This window comes from Monodon monoceros, unplaced genomic scaffold (genome assembly GCF_005190385.1).
Source record: "Monodon monoceros isolate NGI ecotype Baffin Bay Population unplaced genomic scaffold, NGI_Narwhal_1 Super_Scaffold_1, whole genome shotgun sequence".
Classification (NCBI taxonomy): domain Eukaryota; kingdom Metazoa; phylum Chordata; class Mammalia; order Artiodactyla; family Monodontidae; genus Monodon; species Monodon monoceros.
The window spans coordinates 30,264,266-30,272,869 of NW_021703765.1; the positions used below are offsets into that span (position 1 = coordinate 30,264,266).

At 34.9% G+C, this 8,604-nt stretch overlaps 1 non-coding gene across 1 annotated transcript; it reads right to left on the reverse strand.

The window, feature by feature from the left end:
• Window positions 1-1,245: 1,245 nt before the first annotated feature.
• On the reverse strand, window positions 1,246-1,353 carry LOC114902382. Its single transcript, XR_003795496.1, has one exon. It is a non-coding gene; the product is annotated as a U6 spliceosomal RNA (small nuclear RNA).
• Window positions 1,354-8,604: the final 7,251 nt, after the last annotated feature.

Consider the following 8,604-nt stretch of genomic DNA (forward strand, 5'->3'; position numbering starts at 1 on the left):
CAACTTTAATCCTGTCATCAGCTGTCTTCTTCTTTCTTCTCTGCGCTTTTGCTTAGACTGATCTTGCTTGACCTCAAATTCTTATGATATAATGGAAACATAAGAGGTCATTTGGTGATTTTTCTTCTTCTGCTTTTTTCTTATTTCTTTTTTGGTTCCATTTATTTATTTATTTATTTGGCTGCCTTGGATCTTAGTTGCTGTGCATGGGCTTTCTCCAGTTGTGACAAGTGGGGGCTACCCTTCATTGTGGAGCATGAGCTCTAAGCATGCGGACTTCAGTAGTTGTGGCTCCCAAGCTCTAGAATGCATGCTCAGTCGTTGTGGCTCATGGACCCAGAATGCATACTCAGTAGTTGTGGCTCACAGACTTAGTTGCTCTGTAGCATGTGGTACCTTCCCTGACCAGGGCTTGAACCCATGTCCCCTGCCTTGGCAGGCAGATTCTTAACCACTGAGCCACCAGGGAAGTCCAGTTCCAGTTATTTTTAAATTAAGTGATCCTCTAAGTACATTGAGTGTGTCCTTCACGTGTAGTTTTAATTGCCTTGCTTTTCTCTATTATTCTATAGGAAATAGTGAAGGATGTGGACTTAAGCATTACTAGTTTTCCAGCTACCATATTTGCTTCTCTTTTCCATTAGAAACCAGAGTTGAAACACTCCCTACAGAAAGTATCTAGAAGACATTACTCAAATGCTCCAATAAAAAGCACATTTAGCAATGAAGAATGTAGCTTCTTTACAAAGGTAGCTTCCAAGTTCAAACTTGGAAGAGGCCTTAGTGATTATCTGGTATGACCAGAAATTAGAAACTTAAGTAAATAAAACAACTCTTTAAAATTGTCACAGATATTGACTGAGTCATTACCAGAAGCCAGGTCTCCTGATTCTCAGTCCAGTGCTGCTTTTTGGGTTTTTTGTCTTGTTTGTTTTTTAATATTCAATGCATATTCATTTACTTTACTCTTACAAAAAAAATTGCCCACCCCTCTGCCTCATCCCCCTAAAACAATTTAGTTTTACAAACATTAAGAATTTTAAACTAAATGAAGATAAACAATTGCAGAACAATTATTTTTCAATGTAGCTGTCATAATTACTAGAGTTTAAATCTCCTAAAAGTGACCAGTGTCCAGGCAATTTATAAGGAAATCCTGCTTATCAGCCAAAAGGAAAATCCATATTACAAGTTAGCAAATTCTAGTACAAAAGTAGTCTGTGTGATGGAATAATCTTTTCTTTTAAAAATATGGAATGCTTCATGAATTTCTGTGTCACCCTTGCTCAGAGGTCATGATAATCTTCTCTGTACTGTTTCAATTTTTTACCTATGTGCTGCTGAAGTAAGCACCGGTTTTGTTTATCATGCCTTAATGCCTAGTTTGCATGAGATATAATTTCAAACAAGTGTTTTGAAACATTGAAAATGATTATTGACCTATATTTCCACATTTATACCTTGGTGGGCCTTTGTGGACTCATGAAATAGATAAGTTTTTAGATCCCTTTAACAGTCCTTGTCTTTCTGACAGTACATAACACATCATCATATTGTGCAATAGAAGCCCAAGAACACCTATCTTATTATAAATATGCTAATTGACACAAAAGAATTTGGATTTTGATGTAATCATACAGAAATTTCTCTTCCATTATTAAAACAAAATGAGTAAGTTTACATATATGAAGATAGGGTAAAGACTGACAAAGATGGACTTTTCAGCTCTCACATACTTGAGCCTCTTTTTAGTACAGGATTTAAATCTAAGATGAAATAAACAGATTGGCACTTATTTGTCACTACCATCACCTATGGGTATTACATACATTGCTGCACACTGCTTTGCTTTAGAAGGGAAGAAGGTAAGACCCTGTCTTTATAAACTGGTTTTTATGTAAGTGACATTTTCTCAAGTTGTCAGCATTTAATTTTCCACTGACACACTTACAAGTTTTCATGAACAGTTGAATGCAAAGTTGACACTAACCCTGAATGAAGCATGGCTTCCCTATTAAAACCTTTGGTACCAAGACAATGGCAAGTAATAAAAACTTACCGCTGGTCCATTTCCACAGTGAAGTTTCTCACTACAAACTCACCAACTTTTGACCTCTGAACCCAAAGATCATCAATTATCCAGCTTACAGAGGTAGAATATAGTGAACGAGCAGCATCATTTGGCTGTCACCAAGTTAACATCCGAAAAGCAATTTGTCCAATATTTCAACCTCCAGGGAGAATTCTTTATTAGCTTTTGTATAAGTTTGCCTTTCAATTGGATGATTTGAATAGCTTCTGTGGTAAGAGAGATGCTGCTCTCAGATAATGATTTTGCATTTCATCTCATCATTAATGCTTTAAACCTCATAGGAAGTCACTATGCCTTTTATGAAGGTTGAAGCATTTTATAACCTTAATAAGGACTCATAGCCTCAGGAACGTCAAGTGTGAGCAAGTGAGGGAGATTGACGAATAAAAATATAATTAAATTGCCACTTTAGATTGCACTAGTTGAAGGATTTCAAACGCAAATCAACAGTTAAAGAGTACAATGGCACCCCAAACGTCAGTGCTATTCAGAAATACACACACAAACTGGCATAATTCAAAGAAAAATGAGATAAATCATCGTTTTCTCCTTTCTGGAAAAGCACATTTTAATAATTTTATATTTAATTCCTAAATATTTTTTATGGGAGCTGTACAGAGATAGGTTAATAAACATCTTGATAGATTTGAACTCAAAACAATTAATAATCATCGTGGTTCTTAGCTATTGTGAATTTATTTCTATACAGCATTTAAGTCACTGTATTTTGAAGTGTGAAATGAATACAAGATAATATGCAAGAGTGATTTTGAAACTATATCGTCATCTATATTTCCCAAGGGATAGGTCACTCTGTCCCAAACATTACTAATAAATCATAGCTTTCAATATTTACTTAAGGGTATTCTCCAGTGGAATCACCCCAATTTATAAATTCAGTGAACTCTTTTACAGTTTTTCTGAGCATCTACTTTCTTCTTTCAGATATTGTTTACTCACCTTACTTATGTTCATGGGAATTATGAAAGAAAACAGGAGCTCCTATGCCAGGCTTTGTGATAGAATAAAATCGCATCTTCTTTGACCTTCACAGAAACCTTTAGAGGAAGGCATATTATTACAGACTGTGGATCAGAGGTTAAATAATTTTGCAAGGTCTTATTTCTGATGAGTATCAGAACTTAGTTTTGCTGAACTCACGTTGTCTTTCAACTGCAGTAAAACATACTGTCTAATGCAGCAGTAAAAGAAAGTAGGTCAGGTTTTAGGGAATGATCTCAGGTAGGATAGTGGTTGGAGTGTCTGAAATGATCCTTGGACTGGTAATATACTTGACTGGAAGGCTAGTTCTCAGGGTCAGTACTGGCGAGCGTGACACATAGGCTGACCCTGAGGCAAGTAAGGCTCTGGTTTGAGTTGGCACCTTGAAGTAGTAACTGAATAGTCAACTGTGTTAGAGTAGCAATTGGCTAAAAGTCCACTGGGTTTCCCAAGAAATTATCCCATAAGCTACAGGAAAGTTTTAAATTTTCAGCTTTATTTGTCCATTACCATATGAACTTGAGCTATGTGAGAGCAGAGTGTGGCTCTTTCAATTTATCTCAAATATCTAGAAAATGCTTGCTAAAAAGTAGTTTCTAAATAAATAAATAATAAATGATGAGCAAAATTCAAGCTAAATAGAGATCAAAAGTCAGAGTTCAGACGTCCATCCTAAGCCCATGATCAGTATTTCTAGGAGTAGGTAATACCCAGCAGCTGGAACACATTAGTATGCCCAAGAGTTCTGGAATTTAAGGACAATGCTTATTAAGTTTAACTCCTACCTTAAGATCTGTCATATCAATATACTGACTTTTAGGACCAGAACTCCTTTTGAGCTGGCCAGATTTTCATTACAGAGTAGAAGGCCATTTGATCATTTGAGGTTTATTCAATATTCCTATTGTCTTTTCAACTTGTATATATACCCACCAATAACCCAAATATGGAGCTCACTGTCCTGGGTCACTCACTCCAGTTCCAATAAGCACCATGTCACATCACAGACCCTAAAATGTCTTTATCTTCTTCTTTAACCTTCATTCATTCATTTGTTTGTTCTTAAATGTTTATTAATGTCATAATGTACCAGGCAATGATGATAAAATAGTTAGTAACTTAATAGCCATTATCTTTCATAATAATTGGCTGGGAAAACAGGAATCTATGCAAGAAGTTACAATGTAAAAGGCAAGGAAAAGTATGGAATGCTAGCAAATCACATACGTGGTATTTTCAGTTATTTTACCAGAGAGCTCTCCTGACATCTCCTCCCTTTATTCAAGTCTTCTTGTTAGCAGATATAGCAAAGGGACATTTCCAAGGAAATTGATCAAAACAGGATGTATCACTCATGTCTCATCATCAAGAATAGTTTACTTCTTGAAATAAGTTTGTCTTCATGGACACTGTAAATCTTGAGCTGATCTGTGTTGTCTCTTTACTTTTAAACTGAGGACAATTAAAGCTAGATGAGCAACCTTTGCCTGAAGTTATATGTATTAATTTCATCCTTTGCTGATCTTGTTTTTCATTTGTCTCATTTACTTCACTACTAATTTCATTCTCTTATCTTTTCTAAGTAGCTTCAATGAGTGGGATGAAATGAGATATTAGTAAATAAATGTATCATCTCAGAAATACTCTTCTTACTTATTGGTCATTTGGTGAATTTATACATAGCAAATTGTCTTATATATTTATTTTCCTTGCTGGACAACTGTGCTGAGAGTAAGATTAAAATTTTATTTTAATGTTTAAGTATTCAAGGCACCTAGATGTATTACTTCCAATACAGTAAGAGGTGGAAAGATTATAAATTCATTTATTCATTCTATTTTCTTCATTCACACATTTATTATGGGACCATTCAGTACCAGGTACTGGGAGATTAAGTAGTACAAATGTTTTAAAAAGATAACTTGCCCTCATGAAGACTGCATTCTAGAAGAAGAGATAAACAATAAATACATGCTCTCTTCAAAGATGAGATGCATTATGATAAAAGATGATGCAGGGAAGGGAGTTAGAGATAGATAGGGTATATTTTTATACAAGAAGGTCAGAGAAAAATCCCTGATAATATCTAAGAAATATGAAACAAATAATCATTACTTTTTTTACTGAGAAAGGACCTTCCAGGTAGTGAAAACAGCAATTGCAATGACCCTAATACAGAAGTCTGCTGGCAAGTTTGAGGACTACTAAAGAGGCCACTTTGAAGGAAGTAGAAAAATGGGCTTAATAGAAAATGATGTCAGGAAGGTAAGGATCTTTCAGCTTGTCATATAGAGCAAGGTGGAAACAGAGTGACCATTTCAGAGACTATTTGTAACAAATGAGGAATTCAGTGATGGTGGCTTTAGAGGAAAGTGGTAACAATGGAGGTACTGTGAAATAATTATATTCTAGAGACATTTTGAAGGGAAACCTGAAAGGTTTGACTAATAAATATGATGTTGAGTGTGAGCAGCCAGATTTCCAGTTTGTAAATAGGAAATAGAGGACTGATAAAGTTGACTAAATTGATCAAGATTAGGGTATACAAGTACAAGTCAAGCAAGGGTGAACCTTGAGTACAGAAATGAGGAATTGGATAAAAGCCAGGAATGAAGAGGGAGTAGGTAGAGAATAAAGTAAGGACAGGGAGATGGAAAAAAACATCTCAGGTCAAGAGCAGCCTTATTTTAAGCTTAGAAAGACACAAGACCTATGTGTTTATTGCCAGTGACCAGGAAGTACTGACTACAGCTACAGAATCAGCTCTCCCCCACTGCCTTACATTAAATACAGGCACATCATTAGAAGGTTGTTTAAAAATTCTGGCCTTGGTCCTGTTTTATTGACAAAACTGACTTATAAAGACTTACTTGAGCAACCCATGAGCAAAGTAACTATCACTAATATATTCCTTATGTGGATTCCAGAATTGATCTTCCTTAGAGTGAGTTCTCCTCTACAGTGTGAGTGAGTTCTCGCACTCATTTACAGTTGTATGCCAAATAGTCTTGCTTTCAAGGGCCTCAGACATTATTTCCCTGACAACTGGTAACTTTCTTATAATGAGGTATTTAGATAACAACATGCTATTAGATTAGGTGCATGAAGCGTCTTATTTATGAGGCTAGATATAAACTCCTTTAACATGAAAACATATTTTCTTTGCTACATTGTAATGAATAATAACTATTCTAAAATTAATATTCATTCCAGAATAGTAAGAGTACCTCTTAGCTCTACAAATTAAAGCTACTATTAAAAAAATATGCAAGATATCATGAAGCCAGAAACCTTCCTTCTCCTGTTTGAGGAAAAATATTTTTTTAAAGCCATGAATGTTGTAGAAAAAACCGATGAAAATAAGATTTTTTATACTGAAGGATTAGCAATAAAAGGGACTCTACCTCATGGATGACTGTAGGGGAAGAGGAAGAATGTAATGGAGGAGTGAAATTATACCCATGGGGAATGATGTGCTTACCCCATTCTTGTGGGTAGCAGAGAGATGAATGAGCAAGCTAAAGACTCGCAAGTTGTAATTATGTTTATTAAATGCTTCCATACATTTAAAGATTATCTCTTTATAATATAATGAAAGGTACTATTTGCTGTCTTAAAAAAAACAAAACAAAAACAAAACAAAACCAAACAAAAAAACAGAAACCAGATATTTTCTTCTGGAAGTCTATGTCTGAATTTCAATAGCTCCAAACAGATAGGAGGTTGTATGTTATAAAGCAATGTAGACCAATAAATGGACTTTGGGTTTAAAACTCAAACCAGTTATTAGAAGAAAGTAATCAGCCTTTAAAGTTTATGTCTAATAACTTGAACCTATTTTATAATGCAGTAAAAAGAAAAAAAAATGCAATTCCAATTTTCTTCCTGTAATGCTGGATTTGGGTATAAATAAGTCCTAGCTATAGTGCTTCATTAATATCCAGATCAAATTTATTATGATTAGAAGTTTTCCTGGGACCTCAAAAATAATAACTGTTGTAAGTAATTATTAAAGACTATTCACAGAAATAGAAAAGTGAGCAAAAGTCATGATGAAATGACTATCTCTCATACACACACACGCACACACACAGACACACTTATTGACAAAAAAAATCCATTAAATAAAAGAGAAAATGTTCAATGTAATAAATAAGGCAAGTAAAAACAATGACATATTTTCACCTATCAAATTGGCAGAGATCTTTTTATATCCAAGATAATATCAAAGTTGACAAGGAATCTTTTATGAAATAGTTGGGTCTTCTCAACTATTATAAATTAGATTATAAGTTGGTATTTTTAGGAGAATAGTTTGGCACTATGTGTCCAAATCACTAAAAATGTTGATACATTTCAATTCAGACATTTCACATCTGAGAATTTACTCTGAGAAAATAAACATTGAATTATAGATTGATGTTGAGTGATGTTCATCAAAGTGTTAATTACAACAATGAAACATTATAAAAATGTAAATATTCAACAAAAATGAATATTTCAATAAATTATAGTATGTTATGAGGAGATAAAGTATATTTTGAAAATGGCATAGGAAACATTTTTAACATAAAACAAAAGCAAAGAATTAAGATACCAATGATATGTTTGGCAGGATCACAATCATAGTAGATAAATAAATACATAAATAAAGTATTTACACCACACAGGATTGAAAAGCTAAATGGAAATTCACCAAACTATTATCTGTGATTTCTTTGGTAAAATTATGGGTGACTTTTAATAAACATTATTGTTTATATATTTCTCTAACCTAGATTGTAAGCTAAAGAAAAGGAGAGAGAGTGTGTGTTTTTTTAACATCTTTATGGAGTAAAATTGCTTTACAATGTTGTGTTACTTCTGCTGTATAACAAAGTTAACCAGCTATATGTATACATATATCCCCATATCCTCTCCATCTTGAGCTTCCCTCCTACCCTCCTTATCCCATCCCTCTAGGTGGTCACAAAGCACTGAGCTGATCACACTGTGCTATGCAGCTGATTCCCACTAGCTATCTATTTTATATTTGGTAGTGTATATATGTGGATGTTATTGTCTCACTTCGTCCCAACTTACCTTTCCCCCTCCCTGGGTCCTCAAGTCCATTGAGAGATGGGTTTTAAAAATCCTGTGTTCTGATGAGAGACCTTCAAGATAGCAGAGGAATAAGATGTGGAAATCACCTTCCTCCCCACAAATACATCAAAAACACATCTATGTGTGGAACAACTCCTACAGAACACCTACTGAAAGCTAGCAGAAGACCTCAGACTTCCCAAAAGGCAAGAAATTCTCCACTTACATGGGTAGGGCAAAAGAAAAAAGAAAAAACAGAGACAAAAAAATAGGGATGGGACCTGCACCTCTGAGAGGGAGCTGTGAAGGAAGAAAAGTTTCCACAGACTAGGGAGCCCCTTCACTGGCAGAGATGGGGGCTGGGCTTGGGGGGAGCTTCGGAGCCATGAAGGAGAGTGCAGTGGCAGGGGTGCAGAGGTCAAAGTGGA